This window comes from Melitaea cinxia, chromosome 20 (genome assembly GCF_905220565.1).
Source record: "Melitaea cinxia chromosome 20, ilMelCinx1.1, whole genome shotgun sequence".
NCBI classification, from domain to species: domain Eukaryota; kingdom Metazoa; phylum Arthropoda; class Insecta; order Lepidoptera; family Nymphalidae; genus Melitaea; species Melitaea cinxia.
In genome coordinates this window covers 8,059,965-8,083,660 of record NC_059413.1, presented here as the reverse complement: position 1 = coordinate 8,083,660, position 23,696 = coordinate 8,059,965, and the positions used below count along the sequence as shown (strand labels likewise).

The window sequence follows — 23,696 nt, the reverse complement described above, 5'->3', positions numbered from 1 at the left end:
ATTATAATCATTAACTATGCATTGAAAAAGTTTATTTTGAGTTTGGTTTCTGTTATATTGGTTTCTGTTAGCAAAGATTGATTAATTCATTGATAGCTTAAGCCTGTAATATCCCACTATTGGGCATAGGCCTCTTTCCCCATGTAGGACAAGGATCAGAGCTTAATCCACCACGCTGCTCCAATGCGGGTTGGCAGATATATTCCCTACTATGAGTAACGATTGCTCTCAGGTGTATATGATAACAACCGGGACCGACGGCTTAACGTGCTCTCCGAGGCACGGTGGGGACACCCCACAAGGACTGCACAAACACCCAGACAACGACAAACACCTGTATGGCCAATACAAATGTTTGTCACTATTCACTGATAGATTGACCCTGTAATACCCGTGTCTCACTGTTGGGTATAAGCAGTTTAGACGAAGGGTCCCAACTTAACCCACAATGTGGCTCCACTGCGGGTTGACGGATATATTCCCTACCACGAGTAACAAACGAGTAACAACACCACGAAGGTCGACTTTATAGGTATGATGGGAAGTATCAGGAGACAAATTGAGTTAGACAATCAAATTATTATTTTTAATTAAAGCAGTAAAACTACTAGAGAAAATAATTAACATTTTCGGATTTTTGTGTTTTGCGTCGTTTTGTTTTTGTGCAATATTACATTTTTGCGCGTCATTTTAAACGTCAATATAAAACGTACTTATTTCTTACCGCAATGCCAGTAGTAGCAATGCCCGTGCAAATAATTCTCACTAAATAAATAAAAAATTTATCGAGCGTCAATCACGTTGGCGTTTTGTCAAAATTAAAGGCATCATATACTATATTCTTTTAATACATAGGCATATAATATATACTGTTAATAATTTACAAAAACAAAAGCAATAATAATTTTTTTTTTATTGTGGATGCCGGTAGAGCAAGCAATTATGTATAAAACGATATAATTATAATTTATGTGGAATAATTATTTTTCTAAAAAGGGAGGCAAACATCTTAACCTCAACACATTAATATATATGAAAGAATAGTAACTATTGTGTGATAGATAATCGATAGTGCCATTTATAGTCATCAGTGCGATTCTTGTTTTAGTAAGGTAATTGTATTTGTACAAATATTTTGTTTTAATGTAGGTGTTCGTCCTTATGGGTATTCGCACAGTGTCTCGTAGAGCTCGAAAAGTCGAAAAACTTGATAATGACAGCTACTCGTGGTGGAAAAAAAGTTTGCCCCGGGTGAGGATCGAACTCACGACCTTAAGATTATGAGACTTACGCGCTGCCTACTGCGCCACCGAGGCTATGCTCATGCCCGATAAAAATAGCATTACAACCGTGCACGTTATATGTATGTACCTAATTGCCTATTTTATAATCTTCATAATTATATATATGTACATATAATAAACAAATGAAATATCAATGTTTTATAATATCATCTATACTAATAAAATAAAGAGGGTAATTTGTTTTTTTGTTTGTTTCTAATGGACAAACTCAATGGTCAGGTTGTCAGGTGTCAGGTTGTCACTAAGTGACGACTAACTACTACATAGGCTCTATTTTAAGAGAAAATGGAATAACTAAAGTCATGTAATCTATACAGATGAAGCCGCGGACCGAAAGCTAGTCTATGACAAAGTCAGCAAAATTAATATAGAAAAATAAAGACAAAATATAGAAAAATCAAACCTTTTATATCACTCAAGACTATCAATAAAAGGAAGGACAATTTGTGGGGTGTCTCTGTTATTAGCTCAATAAAACGGGACGCCCGGGGGATGACCACACTTTACTACCGGAAAATAGGGACAGTAAATTTTTTATATCCCACGGCGATTTTGATAACGCACCGTATCTTAAATGAAAAGGAAAAATTATTTCTATGAATAATTCAATGGCTCTTTAGTTTGATTACCGTATTTTTACTTTTTTGAAATTTGTGATGCCAAATACGGTATTAGCTACAAAAACGTATATTTCAGAAATATATTGAATAATAAAGTATACATGAATGGAAATGCCTATAGTATAATATAGAGGAATTTAGTGTAATTTTGTAGATAATGACGTCACGAAATGATTTAATTATTTTGTTCTTCTTAAAACATTTTATACCTAAAAAACGTTACACTAAATGAGCAATCTATTTTTTTTAACATAACACAAAAAATATAGACTATTCTAGTTTTAGGAGATATTGATAAATTTCATGGGATTTCCCAAAGTGCCTTGGAAAGCACGGAAAGTGGTAGGCAAACTATTCATAATAGAGCAGTGTTGTAGCCTTAATTTTCCTTATTTATGGAGAAGGAGGCCTTTCCCTAGCGGTGGGGCGTTTATATGCTGATTCAGTTTAGTTTCAATTCCACAGTGCCTATAATTAGGTCATACGATTTGTTTTAATTCATCTCCTACTTTAAATTATATTTGTACCTATTTCTTCCCATATCCGTTATTATATAATATCTTTGTGTGCGTACACGTAGCTTATTAAAGGTAGTGAGATGCTTCATTAGCCTTTAGCTATTGTATATCCCGTGTATTTGCTCGTAAAAATCTCTCGGATCCAGAGATAAAGCATATAATATAACAGTCGTATTCTTACTGTGGCGAATGACTTGTACGTGATTCTCTGATGTCTGCTGGAGAGCTTTCAAAAGTTTAGACACGGCTTCTTTTGAAATAAAATATGTTACATGATACAAAACATCGGTACAATAAAATAAACTTATATTTAAATCTCACATATTATGTGAAATAATAATTTAAACGTGACTATCGTCAAAAAAAAAATCTGTTTACATTCATATTATGCATTAAAAACGCCTGTGCAAAATTTAATACTTATCAATCAATCTTACAACTAAACTATGAAAAACAAGCAAAATTAATTAAAGGTTTTATTTTATCTATTTAATCCTATAATAATAATTTGAAAGATAATTGAGGTTGCTTGCTTAAGAATTCTTATCTCAGAAAATTTAAAATCTAAATTATCGATATTATACTAATAATAGTAGCAATACATCATGAAAGCACTCTCTTCTACGCTTCATCGTATCTCAGTTCACTGCTGAAGATAGGCCTTTTCAAATGCGCGCCAAACATCCCGGTTTCCTCCAATACTCATCCAGCCTCTACCGGCAGTCTTACGTAGATCGTCGTTCCAGAGAACCGGTGGACTTTACTCATTGTGTTTGCCAACACGGGTTTTCACTTCACGACAATAAGCTGCTCCAGGGGCTATCGTTCCAGCGATATGTGACTAGACCACATTTACTGTAACTTCAACTTGCTGATTATATGGGCTATGTCGGTTACTTTCGTTTCCTCTTCGGTAGTCTCATTTCTGATCCTATCTTTGACTCCAATCATGACACGAATAAATTGATAGGACTAATTTTAATTCAATTCATCGATTAATAAGTTTTAGATGTAGAAATAGAGCTAATATTTATTTTTATATTTTAAAAAGCCACTTCTATTGACTACAGTGCATAACTCTGTCCAGGACCGTTTACGCGTGGTAGGTAAATACAGATGTAAGTATGACGAATGTACCTTACTGTTTGAAGGATCATACCGGTCGGGACTACGTGAGACGACTCGCTTATTATATGATTTTTTATTATTTATTTAGAGGTAATGTATGGTGATGTATGGGATTATACATAGTTTTAGTGGATATGATCTGTGTGTTATGTAAATATAGTTATGATTTAATTTGGTCGTGGAAGTATAAGTAGAATATTTTAATTTTTAGTTAATACTGAATATTAATCCTATCAATATCAATGATAACAGGTATAATCTATGCTTGTGGCACATTTCTTCGTCGTAGCAAAAGGCATCCTCCTCCTGTCTGGTTGAAAGGTACAATTTAGGTATAATTTAAACTAAATTGTTGCTATTTAGGCTTATTTAAGGCTTAAAAGTTTGTGGTAGATGTACTGTATCTATCATTGGTGTATAAAGACCCAATAATATAATAAGTATCCAGCAATTTTTATATTTCACTTAACACGTATTGTAAAACCCAAATATCATAACTAATATAAATTTGACTACCAACTTAAATTTAGAGATTATTTCAAAATTACATGATTTTTATGCAATATTTATTCACATAAAAAATGAATACTTATAGATATATGTACGTCACCGTTAACCGAAAAACCAGATTACCATATCGCAAAATCCCATTGAAACACACACGTATCTGGCGACATCAATAACATCGTTTAAGGGCACTCCGAACCCTACGCCATTACGACACAAAAAGACACATTCGATACACATCAAGCATCAAGAATCAAACATTAGCTCCTGTTTTCCGGCTCTTGGAAACACACGAATTTTGTGCTTTCATGCCGCGTTTTATTTTTTCTAACCTACTTCTGTTCAAAAAGGTTACAATACTCTTTTAGAAAGAGTAAAATAGAAGATCAAAGAGTATCTGTTTTTGTATGAAATGACAATAACAATAAAAAGAATATAACAAAATGTACGCTCATATAAAAACTCTAAGGAATTGCAGTTAAATCGTTCGAAAGATATTACTTTATTTGAAAAATATCAAAATAAAAATTAGTGATTATTTTTCTTAATTAAAAATGTGTCTTGAGTTAGGACAAAGAAAAATTGGATGCGCATTCTAATAACAAAAACCTAAAAAGCAACATAGATGCTAATCTGCTTTAAATTATACCCATAGTAAGAACAATTTATACTGTTTTGCATTAAAGTCGCATTAAAGTGATTGAATAGGTATCAGATATATTTTGTTCTATCATTTCAAATAAAATTTACGATTATAGAATTATAATCGAGCTGCGTTCGAAATTAATTATGAACTAACGTTTTATATTATTATATTCAACCGTATGTATCCTTTGAATTTCCTACGAAGATTTAAAATGATACACAACAAAACGCACCATATGACTGAGGGAATAGATGTCTAAATGGTCTGTATTTATATTATATTAAGACATTACCAAGATGAAGCCATCGAAAAGAAATTGTAAAATAAAATCAAACGTAATACGCGGTATTTCTCTCAATTTGCTCAAATCGTCCCCGGGCGGTCCCTGAACGTATGTAAATTGGAATTTTCTTTTACAAGTCGTTTGCCCTTAAGTGAAATTTGATTGGTCTTGTGAACATATTGTTATCATTCAATCAACGGGTTTATACTTTTCAAAACGTCCTCATGTATATTAATTTGGATCGGTATTTTAGTTTAATTATGTGAAATTTTGGACTCTAAATATTTTTATACTTACAACTTTTTATTTTTCAAAAAAAAATTGACGTTTGGTTTCTACAATTACTCCTTATAATACATAATTATTACGTAATTATTATAAGTCGTGTGCCTCTATTGTCGTAATAGGAAACCTGGGTTACGGCATACGACGCCTACCCATAAGATAAATTAGAAATACTATAATGTATGCTGTCTGCTTACGGCATCAAAGAATATAGCCACCTCATTTCTTCCCCTGGGAGTCGTAAGAGGCGACTAAGGGATAACACAGTTCTACTACTACCTTGGAACTTAAAAAGCTGACCGATGGCGGGATAACCATCTAACTGCTGGCTTTGAAATACACAGGCCGAAGACGGACAGCAGCGTCTTCGGTGCGACAAAGCCAACCGACCAGCCGAGCCAGTGACCGCAGGATCACCAACCCGCCTTTCCAGCGTGGTGACTATGGGCAAAACACATGAGTTCACGCCATTTTTGGCGTGAACTTGTGGAGACCTATGTCCAGTAGTGGACTGTGTAAGGCTGTTGTGATGATGATGATGACGACCCCATGTTTTATATTGTGCTAGCTTCGCACGGTTACAAAAACTATCAGTGTTTCTCTATTATATTATGCATGTATTATAAATATAAATCTTCCAGTGGAATCACTCTATTTACTAAAGAAAACACCATCAAAATCCGTTTCGTAGTTTTAAAGATCTAAGCATACAGACAGCGGGAAACGACTTTGTTTTGTACTATATAATGATAAAGAATAGTTTCTTACAAACTAAATTGTGCTATATACCGCATTTGAATAGTAAATCATAGTCTGAAACCTACCAACAAGTTAATAACTGTAATTCGAAGTTGAAGCCCACTTGATAATCAATGTCATAAAAAAATCTCACATTTCATGTTAATTTTAGTGATTAGCTTCGGGTTCGGTATAAACTCAATTCCTATATTACGATATTTCATTACCATAAAACAATATAATACGAAAAAAATTATACAATCGTTAGGGACGACTGCACTACTTTTTCTCTTCATTTCTTACATTACATTACTTCATTTGTAATAAGTATTAAGAATAGCAGTACATTTATTTTAAATAATGTATTTATCTAGTGGTGGAAATATTACTAAAATCGGCTCTGTAGTTTTTTGATCAATTCATCATAGATGAATGAGTAGATTCATTTTTGTTTATAATTTACTACACCATGACTCTTAGGAATGCATCAATAGGAATAAACGCAGGTGAGCCAATATTGATCGTTTTGTGTAACGAGTCGGTTGGGAACTAAGCATACGGTCCACTTGATAGTAAGCGGTTACTATAGCCCATGGACACCTGCAATAACAGAAGCATAGCAAGCGTGTTTCTGACTGTACCCCCTGACCCTCCCCAAAAGTCCGGCTACCCTACTCAACACATGAACACAACACAGCTTGAGAATAGTATTATTTGGCTGTAATCTTCAGTAAGGTTGAAGTATCGCCCAGTTGGGCTGCTCCAGATTTTGAGCAGGAGTAAAATGTCAATCATCGACTAATAGAAATGGATGTCATCAAACCAACTTACTCGTTGATACTCTCGCTTCTGAACGGAGATATGAGATATTCAAAAATTACCCGTAATCAAAAGACCATCTGCAGACACGTGATATGAACACAACTTGATTTATAGCTTAATGTATCTTCAAATTGATTCGCTTTACCTTTTGATTGTAAAATAAAATATGATAAAAATATAAAAATGTCAGTTACAATTTATTTTTCATCTTCTATATATTATTTACTATCTGTGCCCGTGACTTCGCGCGTGGAATTTAACGAAAAAGTTATTGTTCATGTTCGCCGAGTTGTAAAATAAATAAATTTAAGTTATCACTTGCTACATCAGGTATCTGCCAGTGAATGTCCTGTCAAAATCGGTCCAGCCGTTTCAGAGATTAGTCGGAATAAACAGATAGACAGAGAGAAAAAAAAAGTAAAAAAATTTTTTTGGTATAAGTACCGTGTGTACATCCATATCAATCAATCATCAATCATTACAGCCTATACAGTCCACTGCTGGACATAGGCCTCCACAAGTTTACGCCAAAAATGACGTGAACTCATGTGTTTTGCCCATAGTCACCACGCTGGGCAGGCGGGTTGGTGACCGCAGTACTGGCTTTGTCGCACCGAAGACGCTGCTGCCCGTCTTCGGCCTGTGTATTTTAAAGCCAGCAGTTGGATGGTTATCCCGCCATCGGTCGGCTCCATATGCATTTAATAAAAAGCGGCTATTTTAGTATTACAAACAGACATTCCAATTTTATTTATTTGTATAGATTGATTTTCGTCTAAATCATGTAGTATAAAAGACGAAGTTTAATAAAAGTATTTATTTTAATATAAAAATCAATTTGTCACTACCAAATGTGCATTAGAAATGTATTATCAATTTTGACCGTATATATGGTTCACTGTTTTGGCGATAATGGCTTACTCATAAAAGATATATGCTGTCGCGGACTTTTTTGTACGATTAATTAAGACAAACGTTTCTCCTATACATTATATACATGTAAACTCCACAGTTATTGCAGCGTACGCCAGAATAGCTCGCATCTGCGAGATTTTCTGCGAGTGGCAGATTTTTTTCCGACTTACTTGACAATTATCGTTATATTTTGAACAATTCATACATTATCTTTAAAAATTATAGCCTTTGTGTTATTCCAATGTATAAGCAATATTACTGTAAACTTTCATTAAAATCCGTTTAGTAGTTTTTGCGTGAAAAAGGAACAAATTCCATACATCTATACATCCATACATACAAACTTTCGCGTTTATAATATTAGTAGAATCTGTCAAATTTTCAGTAAATTCGTATATATTGCGAAAAATGATTTTAGCGAAAAGGTCACAAATAATCTTGAATTTCTTACGCATATTTTTTTTAACTTGAATTATCACTTCAGCCTATCGCGGTTCATTGCTGGACATAGGCCTTCCCAAGTTCGCGTCCAACATCATTCATCCTGATTTTAATTCTGTTCTATTTTAAAAGAAGACGGTGCTTAGTTTGTAAAAGAAAATACTTGCATCTACTCGTAACTATTAATATCTAAATAAGTTATAGAACGGCATTTGTAAATAAATTGAAATTCAAATTTCATACCATTTAAAACTTCCATCTCGTAAATGCTTCAGTTTCCGCTGCGGAAGTAGCCAGAGTTCGAAATTCAAATTCGAAAAATACGCTTCTTTCCGTTTCCGGCGTTTGATTTCTCCCGTGATACGACGTTTCCTCTGCAGAGTTTAAATGTGACTTCGCATTGACGACAGTGCATACATCACTAGAAAATTTAAAACCTCAATTTTCTTTATTTGATGATTTTATAGATAACACAATTACTAACGCTAGGCCGTCTAATAAATAGTGCTGCTATTAATTTGAATCCTTTAAAATCAAAACATGTTAACAATATATTTAATTACTGATTAACATAAAAAATAATAAATCTAGTAATATATATGTAATACAGTACGAAGCGAATTTTAAATAATAGTTGTAATCTATATAATATTATAATAAAGCTAAAAAGTTTGTTTGTTTGTTTAAACGCGCTAATCTCAGAGACTACTGAATCAAATAAAAAAAAATATGTTGGATAGTCCATTTATCAAGGAAGGCTCTATTTCATTACGCTACGACCAATAGTAGCTGAGCATTGATAAGAAATGTTACGAAAACAGGAAAAAAACTTAATTAGTTAAAGCAACACAAAAATTATACATATATGACGGGATGTTCGCCATTAAAAGTTCAAAAAAAATGTTCGCGACAGCATATGTCTATCTCTTATGGTTAACTCATTAGAACCTCTTTTATAATAATCAAGTTTATTCTAAAATAATGCATATTAAAATATATTGATACGTGAAGCAAAAACTTTGGACCCCTTTTTACGAAAATTGCGCGGACAGAGTATGAAATTTCGCACACTTATATTTTATATAGAGAATGAGTCATCATTACAGCCTATCACAGTCCACTGCTGGACATAGGCCTCCACAAGTTTACGCCAAAAATAGCGTGAACTCATGTGTTTTGCCCATAGTCACCACGCTGGGCAGGCGGGTTGGTGACCGCAGGGCTGGCTTTGTCGCACCGAAGACGCTGCTGCCCGTCTTCGGCCTGTGTATTTCAAAGCCAGCAGTTTGGTGGTTATCCCGCCACCAGTCGGCTTTTTAAGTTCCAATGTTGTAGCGAAACTGTGTTATCCCTTAGTCGCCTCTTACGACACCCACGGGAAGAGAGGGGGTGGCTATATTCTTTAGTACCGTAGCCACACAGTACAGAGAATGAGTGCAGAATACTAATATTTTTTTTTTAATAATATGCATAAAAAGTACATTAAATCATATAATAAAACGTTACACACACTACCATGTATTTGACACACACACGCATATATACTTTTTGTTTATTGATAAAGTCTGTGCTTAAATTATGGTCGAATTTTGACCATTTGGCGACCACTAGTTATTATAAATACGTTATGCATCACGTGTTTCTTTTTGAACAAAACTGTCTTCATCATCATCATCATCACAGCAGCCTTTCACAGTCCACTATTGGACATAGGCCTACACAGGTTCACGCCATTTTTGGCGTGAACCTGTGTAGGCCTAACATAATTAAGGAGATAATGTAAAATCAAATAATATTCAACTATTGATATATAGATCAAATGCGTTGTACTTACTGCGAATATCTCACGATAGAGAATGTATGCTATGAACTGCTACGCCTTTTACAACGAAACATTGCTTTGGAAAATTGGAAAATTATATCTGCAATAAATCTACGTTCTTAACATTCGTTGCCGGAACGATTGGAGAGAGAAAAATATCGCTTTCGAGAAGATAGCACTAGTTAGTTTAATTTTAATTCGAGATATTTCATTTTATAAATAATTGCTGAAGAATGGTTATGTTTTTTGAACGTGATCGTTTTTATGCGTGCGGTAGTGTATGTTTGTACATACAAATATATATATGTGTATGTATACAAGTTGAGTATAGTCTATAGTATATTTATTTGGATGGATTTTAGTAAATTAAGAGTAAGTTATGAATATATATGTACATTTTATTTAAGAAATTTCAAGTGTCTGGAGCATATAATATAAAATCTAATTTGAATCTATATATTATAATACGTGAAGCAAAAACTTTGTATCCCTTTTTACACGGTTTAAAATTGTTTGTTCTAAAGCGGTCGGAGGTGTGTGAAATTTCGCACACTTATAGTCTAGACAAAGAAGGAGTGCAGAAAGTTATTTTTTTTAAATTATGCATAAAATATATTAAATTAATAAAATAAACATTACACACAATATCATGTATTTAACACAGATACGCATATATATTTTTTTGTTTATTATAATAGAAGCATAGTCTTTGACAACAAAACCTAAATAATATTTAAAATTATAATTTAAATTAATTATTATGGTCGATTTCGACCACTAGGCAACTACGAGTATTAATAAAACGACTTACATGTGCACATTTATTATGAGAGTTATAAAGTGCTGTCTCCGTGTTTTCCTCGGCATCATTCAAAATTTTCTGAACGAAATTGGGCGCAGTTTTCAATGATATAATTTAAAAGGTCTATCTCTATATATCTAGAGTAGGTTTTATCTTAGTACAACGTCTAAAGGTAAATTTAAACATAAAATTAATAACCTAATTTTTTCAAATAATATAAACAAACTAATTTGAACTCGTCAACACATACCAGTAAACAGATAAGAGAGAGAAGACAAATGAGATTAAAAAGCATTTCGCCAATAGAACAAAAGCAGACACATTTGCTTGGGACCCTTCACATATCGAACCCTATTAGATATGTATCTTGTAAAAAATAGCAGCTCGATCGCTCTGCAAATTGCCTCAATTTGAATGCCATCGAACGTTCGCAACGTAATGTTTCTTCATCCAATCTTCAAGGAAACTGAATATTTAATATATATACACATACTGTATTAGCAATAATAAAAAATGTTTTTTTTTGTTTATGTTTACTAGTTCATTTAATGGATAGATATATTTTTTATCTACATATAAATAAAAATGAATGTTGCTAAGCGCATAACTCGAGAATGGCTCGAGCAATTCAGCTAATTATTTTTTTGTATATTCTTTAAGAATATTAAATCAATCGAATAATCGTGAAATTGACTAATAAAGATATTTTTAAGAGCAAGACTCAAAATAGAAACCATTAGGTACTGACCATAACATTTTTGTTATTTAGAGAATGTGCCATACTCTAACTGAAACGCCGAAAATCAATTTTATTAACGTTTTAATCAAAACAATACAAATTAATTGCTTAAGTCTCAGTTAAATTTGAAAAATTACTTCTCACATAAAACTCGTCAAGATAATTACAAAATACAGTCGAATCTGTCGAAACGTTACCAAGACGCTCTCAAAACATTGTATCGAAAAATAAAAGCAATATTGGTCGTAAAATAAAAATTTACAAACCATAAGCGCGGGGTCGTTATCCAAGAAAAATGGATACATCTCGAATATTCTAAAAAAATTGCTCCACCAATACCGTGGGGTGGTTTCGATATAAATTTTAATACATGCAACATTTAATAATAACATCTGAAGCATACTTTGAGGGATGATGGCTGATTGATTCTTGAGGGTGGTGGTAATGGTTACTTTATTGGGAGATATTTTTTCTATTAAAGTTCTGATGTCTCATTTATTTATTTAGACTTTTTTATGTGAATTTTTTTTTATTCTAATCAAAGCTATACTACATGTATTGACTAGCATGTTGGCGTAGGTGTGTAAAGACCCTGTTTTTGCGACGAGGGTTGAGGAATCGTTTCCCGGCCCGAATCTGTGTGTAATATACACATATATTTATTTACGTATGTATTAATTTTATCTAAATCTATAAATAATGCAACTTTTTTAGCTGTTACCCATAACACAGTGATTGAGTTGTTTATTTTAGGAACAGATTACCATGTTGTGATACTTTTTTATCGACTAAAGTAATATGTTAGTCCACTGTATTCTCACTGTTGGACTAAGGCCTCCAATTCATTATAAAATTTTTATATTTATTGTTCTTGGTATCCAAAGCTTGATGCAGATTTTCAGGAATATCTTCGTAATTAATCACCTAACTTTAGCTAATGTCTAGATAATAGATCACGGTGTTCATGTTGCAGTGTCTGTGACGTCGCTCAATTGCCATGTGACTATCATTGAGCTAATGATAATTATCATCCTGACATGCTATACCAAGATCAAAATGATCTTTAAAATAGGAAATTATTTACATGTTAAATGAAAAAGAAGTTAGGACTTGAGGCTTAACAGAGAGTGTTGTAAAATTGTATTTCCGCTGTATTGCTCTACTTCGGATAGTCGGATATATCAGAACTTTTTCTGAATTGTATGACTCTCCTCGTAAAGTTTTTTTCACAAAATTTTGAACACAAAATATTTTTTAACGATTAACAGACTTCTAAAAAAGGAGGAGGTTCACAATTCGACTGTATTATTTTTATGTTTGTTACTTCAGAACTTTTGACGGTGTGGACCGATTTCAACAATTTTTTTTAATCGAAAGGTGGTATCAGTTATTTGGTCCCATTTCAATTTATTTGAGATCCAACAACTATTTCTCGAGTTGTATCTAATAATGCGTTTTTAGTTGACTATTTTTTCGTCGACTTACGTTGTATTATACCGCATAACTTTTTTACTGGATGTACCGATTTTGATGAATTTTAATTTAATCGAAAGCTGATATTTATCGTGAGGTCGCATTTAAATTTCATCGAGATCTGATAACAACTTTTTGAGTAATATTTGATAACGCGTATTTATTTGACTATTTTTTCGTCTACTTACGTTGTATTACGTTGTACTTGTTGATGTAATTGAAGTCCGTTTTTTTTTCTCGTTTGCGAGCAAATACAATTATTTTACATCACCGTTCACCATCAAATTCAGTATCTATTATACCTGCAATTAAAGCTTAATGCAATATTACTAACTACTTAATACGGTTTAGTATTATTTCATGCATGTGCGTGTGATGAGGCATGTGCGTTTGAGTCTACTATGTGTACGTGTAACTTTCTATGTGTAAAGTCCATGTCCATCAAAAGTCTATCAAATGCTCGTGTCAGCGGCCATGCCGCTCTGACGTCATAAACTTCGTTACTCGCAGCGGTCGCGCAACTAATTGTCCATTAATAAGATAAAGCTAATACGCTATTGGTTATGCGAATCAAATTTGCTCTAATTGATGACTGCGATTATTTCCGTGTTAGCGACAAGATCGCATTTGCTTAACAATTTGTACCGTTAGTTAGCTTTATTGAATACATTTTTTAATAATTACTATTATGGTAGATTTTACGTCATTATTTATTTTTATTTTTTATCGTTTTTAAGACTTCAAATTAATAAAATAAATTATAAACCACCTCAAAATCAACGCCCTTCTGCAGAATTAGTAATAAAAAAAAGAAAAACGCAATTTTTTTCCATTTTTTTTTTCGTAAGAACTCCCTACTATGTGTTAGAAATTTTAACAAAAATATGTGACAACAAACTAGTAAAGTCCTTTATCAGTTATGGCTTTCCCAATGAAAATAAATATGTATAACACCTTCTTAGACATGAATACCCTTCAATGTGATTCCATTTCCGCGATATTTATCAAGTTTTACTCAGATCGTCGAATCGATCGAGTCGATCGAGCCGCTCAAACACTCTGTGACAAATTTTACACACGAATCGTGACGTTGTTTTATTGTTAGCTTAATTCACCCTCAATGTGTGTGATACAAGACAAGAGGAAGCGACTTGAAAACTTTTATCAATATAATATAATATTATTTATATATTATTTTTTATATACTGGGTGAACACATGCATATGCATGCATTCAGCCTGTATCATCGCATTGCTGGGCATATGCCTCTTTCTCCACGTAGGAGAAGGATTGGAGCTTAGTCCACCACGCTGCTCCATTGCGGGTTGGCAAATATATTCCCTACTACAAGTAACGATCGCTATCAGGTATTTATCATAACGACCAGGACCGACGGCTTAACGTGCTCGTTCTTTAAAGTGCATACATAATCGTATTTGCAGAGTATTATTAAAAACAAATACCTATACCAGGATTCAATCCTAAAGAACCCAATGTTTTCAAGCTATAAAAAATGTTTTTCTTTGTATGTGTGCTGTTGTGTTCTTCTGCAGATATTTACCTATGCACATGTTCCATGGTCATTTTTTTTCTTCTCTACTTGCTCTTAGTATGTATCCTCCCGTTTTTTTAAAGATGAATTTACTAAACTCTACTCGATGCAATAGACGTAATTGATCACGAGGCTTTAAAAATTATCGCAAACAAATAGCTCAAAAAATGTGACATTTCTTTTCATTGTTGCATTAAAAACGATCCAATATCGTGTCCTGATCGCTTTTTGCGTGGCAACGACCGTGACTGCTAAATCCTTTTCACTTTCTTAACAAATACGTTGTTTTTACATTTTTTTAAATCTAAATGTATAACAAAAATATTTTTATCAACATTCGTCAGTATAAATTTACAACATCCGTCGCTAATAACTTGCAACATATGAAAACACCCTTCAAAGAATCGAATCTAAAACTCCTTCTATCAAAGCGTACTTCGTGTGTGATCAGAATTGTATTCAGCTGTAAAAAAACGGATATGGCATAAAATCTTGTGTATGTATTACAAATATTTATTGCCAACTTATCAGCTGGATATTTTACTATAGATTGTTTTGAAATACGAGTGTAATTAGTATTTAATTTATGAATTTTACATAGAAAAGTTAATATGCCCTTACTTTCAATCACGGTCAAAAGTCATAACCAACAAAACTTCGAGTTCGTTTGTTACTCGTTTGCTTGTTTAGTACTGGTAAAGTAACGCAGCATGTGGTCATGTCGTATTAAGTCCATACAGACAGTAAAACAACTTGCTATAATCACAAAGAACAAAAACATATTATTAGCTAACTTTAATGATATTGGATATTTTATATAATTGTAAATTCTATATTTTATACCGTATCCAAATTTCCCACATCCATGGAAGCATATAGAGAAAGATCTGAGCATGATATATTATTGTTGAGACTTTGATCCAGATATATATTCGAAAAGAATTATGTCTATCGGTTTCCGACTTACTTGTTTCTTGCATTTACACCATTATTCATTCGTGGGGATATGTTTTTATAACATACTAACTTCAGCTCGCGTTAGCACGTATGGCTGCTTTTTTATGAAAAATATTAATATTTTATAGTAATGCACCAACAGTAATCATTCAGACAATATACATTATAAAACAATAATAATTATTATTATTCATTATAGGACGGGAAAACGCTTCGTGTTGAATAGATAACAATAACCTGGAGTAACATATTTAACTGACTAAAAACACTAAAGTCTAAGTATGTCAATTGACTAAAAATAATAAAAATTTATACCAGATTCGTTAAGTTGTAGGCCTGTCAAATTAGTCATATTGTTAATATACGGAACAAAACATGAAAAGTCACGTAAAAAAGGCCCTTAATAAATTCCTACCAAATTTTGCCTGTACCTACAATACTGGAAATATAAATTATTTTCTGGCAAAAAAAGTCGTAGAAACAAAACTATAACCCAAGTTTTGATCATTGATGTCAAGAATATCCCAAGTATCACGCAAATATCAAACAATTTAAATTATCTAATAATTTAAATTAATAAAGCATAACCTTTCTTAAGTAAAAAGTCCGATACATTTTAAATTCTAGACATTTTCCGCTCAATATAATCCGTCACGCCGCGATGCCTTAAAAGCCCCGGGTCAGAATTTTAATAATAAAAAATATATCGACGACTAAACTAGCGAACATCGTAAATACATTTTGATAATAACTATATTTAGGTAACAAAAAACGTAAATATAAGATTTTATTGTATTACTTTTAAAAATCAATATAACAAGCATTGTTAATTTATTTAATAATTATTAAAAAATAAATTATAGGCTTATCAAATCAAAATGATTTCTTAACTCTTAAATGTAATAATTTCCAAACATTATTTTTCGTGTCTCTCGTAAACAATGCTTTAAGGTAGATACGGAGTTCGCAGCTTCATTCGAGGTTATATATAAATTTGACATTTCTCTTTCCCTATTAACATAACCAAACAAACCGTGACAGATATCCAGATATTTCTGAATATTCACACAAAGCTAACGTCAAAGTCCAAACATTTATTACGGGGATAAGACCGCCTCCCGTTTTTAATATCAACGTTATAATAAATAGGTTAACATTCGCTTTATGAAGGGAAAGCGTATTAACGAACGAAAAATGTATCAGGGGTCCCTATTATGATACTATTCGAATTGGAAATTGAAAAATTATCGCACGATGAAAAATAAGTTTTTGTACTGAATCTGACATCTTTAAAAAATGTAAAATATAATTTTTATTAGGTATTCATTTTCACCAACGATTTGTTCTTTTATTAAAATAATTTAGTGAAAATAACACCTCTACCAATTTTATTAGATCCTAATGGATTTTAGTTTCAAAAAAGTGGAAGTTCTCATCTAGCAATAGTACCATAATGCTCAGACTGTAGACTAAGAAACACTAAATTCTACTCCAACAACTTTTTTAAGCAAACCTTTATCATACTACTATAATTACGAGTATATGTATGTAATGTAAATAAATTGCTATTCAAGACTGATTTCATAACTATCTAAAAGTATAAATCGTACAACGTAATTGAATATAATTTATAGCAGTCTATAAAATTTATTTCATACTGTGTCTAAAATAACACCCATATTCGATAATTAATATATCGCATGGCCCTAAAATACTCACCCGAATGTTGTGTAAACACCCCAAAGCGAAACGCGACAAAATAAAATATCTATTACTATTAAGGATAATGATAGGCCGTCTTAAACATGACTTAATATCGGCGGAAAAAAAATTCCCCATCAGCGAAGCGGCTGTATTTTATATATATATATTTTTTCCAGCTAATGTAAAGGTATTTGCGATACCGTGCGAGAGTATTTCGTTCGATGTCGTTAACGTAATGGCCGGTGATATTCTCTCGAATGATTTGATGATATCGTACTTTTATTAAAATTTCGAGATTTTTTCCTTTTAAATGACGGTTTTAGCGTTATACAAGTATTTTGTTGTGTCCTCGATTGCAGGGTTGTTTGTAACCAAGTGATTTAATTAATTTTAATTTTTTTTTATGTTAAAACTATTTAATTTTATTATTTGTGAATTTAAAAACAATAATTAATTTTTTAAATTAGATTAACAATATAATTATAAATATATATATATATTTTTAATTTATTTATCAAATAAACAATAATGTAACTTATTTGTTATAAATAGCATTAAAAAACCATCCAGGTTTATGACAATGTTTCAAATCTAGCGTCTTTCCGACTTTGCTCTTATAGTCTACTAGGTCATCAATCTATGTCAGATTATGATATAGAAAACTTCACAAGTATGTATGTAGTATAAATCCTATATCTAACTCTATTAAATTTAGTTGTTTCCAGTGCTCTCATGACGACTTATATAATTATTTTTTATTGATTATCTCTTGTGTACTGATATCAGCTGATAACAGTTTTATAGTACTCACCAGTGGCCTGTATCACCATTTGCTGTTAAAGTTATCTGACGCATGAGAGTATTTGGCAGGTATTAGTTTATGGTGTATTTTTCTTTGTTGCCATTGATTTGATAACTTAGTTATGGGATATTTCTCTTCGCAATAGTGAATCTATAACTTGTAGTTTATTAATTAATAAAGTGAAAAATGCCCTAATATCCTACTTTACCGCCTATGGTTAAAGTCTATTTCAAACTTATACGCAGGATAAACTTAATCAAACACCGGTGAAACTGGTCCTTATCAGTAGCGTTACTTTTTTTAGATATTGTAAATCGAGATATATATATTTTTTAATTATAATAAATTTCATCGAGGTATTTTTTATATAAGTAGAAATAATATATACTTTTTGGTCTAGATTTAAACATATGTTTCAGTTTTCCTGATCGTATGAACAAAGTTGCAATATTCTTTGTATCAAGAAGCCGGGGGGCGGTTAACGACACTAGTTCCCAACAATCGTTTATCATCACATATCTCCGCACTGTACGTCTCAATAGCGTACAGACAGCAGAACACTATACTGTTACTATTTGTTTGTATTTCCTTTAAAAATATCTTCCGCATGATACACACATGGTCGTCTAAGGTAAGTAATTTAAACAACTACTTTATAGGTAACAAACAATCGACTGATAAAGCTACTTTTTTTTCGGTAAACAATTATATAAATAAATAATATGTAAAATCTGGTATGTATTATATCGAGTCTGGGTGTCTTGGTGTCTATATGACCCCTAGAATTCATAACTCGCGTAGTTGAAAGCGTGTAACATTTTTAATCACTTATTATTTATTAGTAACCTTTAAGTAATTCTGTTTAATAACTCCAGAGAAATTATAAATTTTAGATTAAAAAATTACTTCGCCAAATGAATTATTTACATAAAGAAAGATACCACTCAAAACCGAATAACATATTTATACAACAAAAGTAATACAAACTTGAAGTATAACTTTTAGAACAAAATTATAAAACTATTTAGCTTATCTATCAGGACAATAAAGTACCCAACAAAACAACAAGTACCTACAGTTCGAAGACTGAACATCAAAAAATAAATAAATAAATAAATAAAACCTTCATAGGTTTTTTTTGTTTTTTTTTTGTAATTAAAAAGTACCGATTAAAATTGCCAATTAGATGAATTGGCACAAATTTTCAATTTTAATTGATACAAATAATATAAAAAAATGGTTAAATATTATTTGATGACGCTGACGTTACTAAGACTAAGGGATGTTACAAGAAAAACTTACATCATTATCGAGAGTCAGTGTGTCCGCGTCTTAATCGACGAAATAACATTTCTGTACACTGCTAACTATTATCTCCAACTACCGAAACTCGTAACTATTGTTCTGTATTATATTTTTACGTTTTTATCTGGTCCTACTTACTTTTTTTTTGTTAAAATCCATTTTTTTCTATTTACATACAGCTACTGGCTTGATACTCGCAACATATAACTATTTTTTCCCGGAGACTCAGTATAGAACCTGTTAGGATGTGATGCTAAAAAGTAATAGGCAAGAAATAAAATAAATGTATCGTCTAGTATCAAAATCCGCCAGATTTAGAAAGGTCAATTTTACAATAAATAACTTTTCGTTTTTGTCACAATAAAAAAATAAAATTGAGAAATTAACTAGAATCTGTTTGAATTATTGGTAATAAAAAAAAATTAAAAAACTTTTGTTTTCATAACGTTATTACTTGACTTTGAAATTCGTAAGATTTTTATTTTTGAAACAAATATGATCATATATTTAGATTTTTAATTACATGGTCATTGAGACTACTGACTAAATAATATAATAGCAATTAGATGCAAAATTCTTGGATATTCGTATCCTAGATATTGTTACCACATATATTTTGTCGTTAGTTCTGAGTGATATCACGAAACTATTAAAACGCCATGTTTATGCGTGCCTTAAATTCACTTATTGAAGTAAAACTTCTTTACGCACGCTTGACTTGGGGAGTAATCTAGTGAATGCGTGACGAAAGCGTTACGGAAAATGTGATCGGGCGAGGCGAACGGAAGTTGAAAGGGAGATATAAGTTGGTTAAGATATATAGTAGTAAGTTTTATTTCAGTCGTGTGGTCTAAACATGACAAATGAACATAAATTTTACTCACCATAAAACACAAAATAGCGTATACAAATCATACATCAAAATCCTTTATCCAGTTACCATAAAAGTGTTTAAATAATATTTCGTGTTTAACTAGAAGATTCGAACCGGTAGTAGGGGCCAACCAAAAGTTTAGTGAATTATTTATAGAGTTAAGTTTCCTATTGTTTTCCGTTATGGGATAACATTTTATTAAATACGACGTTAACTGTTCGGATGGTAAAGTTTTGAAGTAAGAGTCTTCTAATAGAAGATTTATTTGTTGTTCGCTTCGCAGATGTTAACGATAGTTTGAATAAGGATCGGTAAATCATGAAAAAGTATGATTGCATTATTTTCGTGCTATATATACTAATATTATTGATTTAAAAATCATTATCTTTCAGATTACCTTTCTGGTGTAGTAACGGCCAATATTCAAGCAGATGACTGTTGCTCAGGATTACTAATTGTGGATAAAATGACTCTGACATATAGTACATTTACCACTAACAAAACAATTGAACTTTTTTAAATACCATATTTACTATTTTGGAATTTTTAAGAAATAATTCAAAATGCATTGTTCTACTTTCTACCAAAGTAGAAAATGTGTACCCATAAGATTCTTATACTTGTATAATTAAAAATATATACATCAATCAATCACCTTTTATAACTTTGGGCTAATTTAAAAATTAGCTTTGAAAATCGTAGCGGGATCTTTCAAGGACTATGTTACAACTCGCTATAACTACCAGTAACTAGATCTAATAGTAAAAGCAATATTTAAATTGATTTATTAATTCCAGTTATGGATGGAAAATAAATATTTTATCTTTATAATTATATCATAAATATAAACATTTTAATAAAAATACCCCACAAAATGAACCCTCAATAACACGCAGCGAACTAAATGAATCAATTTTACACCGATTAACCCCTCCTGCACAGGTGCGTCCTGTCAATTTTAATAATCGACCCTCCCCTATTTTCCGTGAACGGGTTGAAATTAAAATTTTCGACGGCTTAGTCATTATTTTGACATGTAGGAATGAAATTTGACCTATTACTTATAATATTTACTTAGCAATAGTCGATTTTCTTTCAAGATGAAACTTGTTTTAACCGGTTCGAACTGGTTACAGTTTAACTGTTGCAAATGTGTCTTAAATATAATGGTTTATATCTAACCAAAAAAAATTATAATAATTGTGAACTTGAATTGAGTGAAATACTAATATAACTTTAAATTAGTTGATAAATAAATTAGTTCTTTGATAAAAGAAAACGTAAGGTAAACTATAATTCGTATAATATGTTAATGAATCATAAAGTTAAACAACAAAAACGACAAAATAGTACCTAGTTTCGTTAAGGTAACACAAAGAGTTATTTCAAGCCACCTACGAGGTCAATTCAAATACATTTGCAACTATTAAAACATCGATCCTAAGTAAACGTATGAATTATATAATTACAAGAGAATTAGTATAGTTAAGTTATAATTCGGTCCTCTAAACAATGAGAAAATAAATATTTATTAAAGGCCCCAAAGTGTCTCTATCGGGTCAAGAACACGGACGTTGTAAACACTTGACCCATACTGAAGGTGGCATTTTGTGCACTGTCAACCATTAACTGTGCTCAGTTTAATATAAACAGTTACAGTATATACAGTATATACATATAAACAGGTACAGTAAAAGCGCTTGCACATCTTTCATCATCTTTTTATGTTGTTTATTTTCATAATAATATCACATATTTAATTTATTGTTAAGAATAGTAATCTAGAAGACATTCATAAAAAACTACATAAATAGTGAAAAATTAATTGTTTCGCTAAAAGAAAAAATAGATTTAAATTTTTTTTAATCCATAAAGCCTATTTGATGTGTGGAATTATTACATTGTATCGCAAATGGCGACCTCGAATGGTATTAAAGTCACACGTCATTATTTAAAAATTACCTTTATCGATATATAAACAAGACTCTGTATTACATTCCTAAAAGACCTCATATGAAATTTTTTTACTTTGAATATATTATCCTCCTCAGTAACAACCATCCACGTGTTTGCCTCCTCCAAAAATTCATGGCTCCGACCTATCATAGTTTGGTCAAATACAGCTAAAATATGTAGCCCACGAGGCCTCTGCTGTCATACAATACATTATTCAAACACCGGTGTTTGCTTGTTTTACAAAGGGCATTTTAAATAAGAAACTATGTTAATAGCCGAGCGAACATACATACGGTCATAAGGTTGGATTTAGTTTATATTAATGAGTTCTGTAGAGTGCTATAGTTGAAAATATAAGCACTTAGTATGAATGTGCTCTTGTTTTATTGTGGAATGATATGATATTAAAATATATTATTATAAAAATTTATAAAAAATATATAGTAGCATTAACCTAATTAAAATTTTTTGAAGGATTATTCAATAGCTAAAAAATATTATTAATCACAGAAACTGGATGATACATTTGCAAACGTTTAGCGCTGCTCGCGAAGGTAAAATCATATTTTATCTTTAAAAATATTAAACAACAGTTTCATACTGGTCCGTTTAGCATATTAATGTATTCCAAATCAGTGATTATTTTTCACTAATAGTTAAGGTTCCTTTTTTTATGATTTTAAAGTTCAATTTAAAGTTAAGCATATTTTATTAAAATAAACATAAGAATCGAAAGATCCAATAACATGACTCTCCTTGGTGCTGTAATAGTCGAGCTTAATCGAAACTTGAAACGGATTTTACAATCGCGGAAGACCTCATTAACAGCAAACAAATCGAATGGTTATTTGTAACGGAAAAGGTGACGTTTTACTGATACGACAAAAATATGCGACTAGCGGTTATGCGACAATGTAGTCATTAAGATCACTGGTCACTATCATTAGTGAGATAAATAGCGGTAAAAATGTATTACTAATAAAACACTATCTTGAGAAAAATGATACTAAAGATAGAAAACCGAAAAAAAAAACAACTCACTTATTACCTTCCGACCCTTATCGTTATAATAAACATTGTACTTAAAACTTTTTAAGAGCCGGCTTATTTAGATTATCATACAATTTTATTCAGATTTATACTATAATAAGTAGTTATATTTAAAATTCACGCCGTTATATTCCATCGATGATTGATGATCAGACGATCAAATCTCTGCGACTGTCGTCATAAAAACGCATTCATAAAATATAACCCGTCGCATTCATGTAACGCTCTTGTGACAGAATTAAACGGAGTTGCGTGCGTGAAATTAACCCAACTTTAACCATTAGGTGTAACTAGATTGATAATTGCTTTATCGGAAGGGTTAGCCGATAATGGCCGATGATTAGTGGGTTCGGCTGTTTATTCGTATTTTGTGTCTTTCATTCCATTAATGTTACTTCCTTGTAAATTACGTCGTGTATTTGTTTTAATTAATATTAGGGTCATAATTACTTA

General features: G+C 31.6%; 1 non-coding gene across 1 annotated transcript; it reads right to left on the bottom strand.

Annotated features, from left to right (window-relative positions):
- Positions 1 to 1,243: 1,243 nt before the first annotated feature.
- On the bottom strand, positions 1,244 to 1,316 carry Trnam-cau. The gene has a single exon. It is a non-coding gene; the product is annotated as a tRNA-Met (tRNA).
- Positions 1,317 to 23,696: the final 22,380 nt, after the last annotated feature.